The following is a 2,106-nucleotide window of genomic DNA, read 5'->3' on the forward strand; positions in this document are numbered from 1 at the left end:
AAAAAAAATCTTTACTTAATCAAGGCAATAAGAACATAAAATTTCATTAAATTCAAGAATTAATTTCATTAAAAAGAAGGATCGTTAATGAATTTTATATTAAGTTTTTTTGTCCCTAAAATTTGTGAAACTAATTTTTAATTCAGTTCACTACATATTAATTTATCCCTAATAAATATTAATTTATTTTAGTCAAATAGCATGATTAAATTAAAATTATGACGAGCATTTAGAGGAAAAACCTTTAAAAATATTAATCAAGTCATTGTTATAATTCATAAATATTTTTCTAATCTATAAATAATAATTTCATATAGTATAATATTTAGCAGTATTCTATTTTTAATAGTATTATAATAATTTTATAATAAATAAACAAAATAGTATTTTAATGATTAATAGTATTATTTAAAAGAATTTTATATTGAATTTATGAACCCCAAGATTTGTGAAAGTAATAAATATATTCAATTAAGTAAAAAATATTTAGATTATTTTCTCTTTTTTATTATTAAATTCATTATTTTTCATAATTAATTTTATTAAATGAATTTACAGAAATGTTTAATAACAATTAAATTGGTATTGGTTATGATATTTAATGCATTTTATTAACAATTATTTGTAATAGATTTTATAGCACATAATAAAGGTACAAGAAAAGTATATTTTATAGTATTTTATATTTCACCAAAAAATATAGTATCAGTTACAATTTAATATTTTAAAAATTATTAAACCACTTGATTATATGCTTTTTATAGTGTGGATTGACTATTACAATGTGTAGATATTGGTGCCATTGGCTTTGGTCAAATTGGTAGCTCACACAACATATTTCTTAGTCATTCAACCTTTTTACTATCTGTAGCTAGAACAAATTTTTTTGCAATGGTGTCAACAATGCAAGTTTGTTTATTTGAACCCCAAGAAATTGCACCTACACAAAGGTTAAAGATTCATCCACTTGTGGAAGCATGATCCTCAACATAATTTATCCAAGTGACATCTAGGGATGACAATAAGATCCACACCCGCGGGTACCCACCCGAACCCATTTGATTTGGACGGGGAAAACCCGCTTTAATTGGGTACGGATGCGGGTGCGGATTTTCCCCAACATTAAAATTCGGGGGAGGGGACGGGTTTGGGGGTGGTGACATTCACCCCGCACCCGCACCCGAACCCACCCCACAAGTAATATTATTGCAATTTTTAAATTATATATATATATATATTATACATATTTAATATTCTTTTAAATATTAAAAATTATAATTTTATCTCTATAGAAAATATTTTTTTAATTTTATTATTATTTAATAATAATTATTTTTATTATAATAAATATGATCTTTAAATTTATAATTTTATATATATGAGTGGGTGCGGGTGCGGGTAGGGAAACCTGAACCCTGTTGCGGGTGGGGATGGGTGCCTAAATTTTACATCCGCTATGAAACGGGGGCGGGTGCGGGTTTTCCCCGATTAGCCGGGTGAGAGTGTGGAGGAGGCGAAATCTGCCCCCGCCCTGCCCCGTTGCCATGCCTAGTGACATCTGTATATCCTTCCAAAATTGAAGGATATCAACTATAGATTAAACTATAGTTAATTGTTCCTTTCAAATATTTTAATCCTTTATTAATAGTATGTCAATGTTCATTACTTAGATTGTTTGTATACCGACTTAATCTTCCAACAACATATGCTATATCAGGTCTAGTACAAGTCATGACTTACATCAAACATCTGATTACCTTTAAATAATCTAGTTGTGCCACATGACATCCTTTATATGGTTGTAAACTAACATTTTGATCAAATGGAGGTAGAAATATATTTACAAACAAATTTCTTTAGCATTTTCTCATTATAGTGAGATTTGCTCTCTTCACATTGTATCACATACTGTAACACCCCGATTTTTAACAGTGCGAGTGTATTTTTTTTTTCAAAACAAATTCATAAAAACAAATAAATAAAGAAGAAAATATTTTTGGATAAATATTTAAGTCGTAACATAACGACAAAGTCAACAAATATTTACAAGCAGCGGAGTAGTTTTTGAAATCAAAATCCAAAGTATTTAAACATCAAAATACACCG

Source organism: Cicer arietinum, chromosome 7 (genome assembly GCF_000331145.2).
Source record: "Cicer arietinum cultivar CDC Frontier isolate Library 1 chromosome 7, Cicar.CDCFrontier_v2.0, whole genome shotgun sequence".
NCBI classification, from domain to species: Eukaryota; Viridiplantae; Streptophyta; class Magnoliopsida; order Fabales; family Fabaceae; genus Cicer; species Cicer arietinum.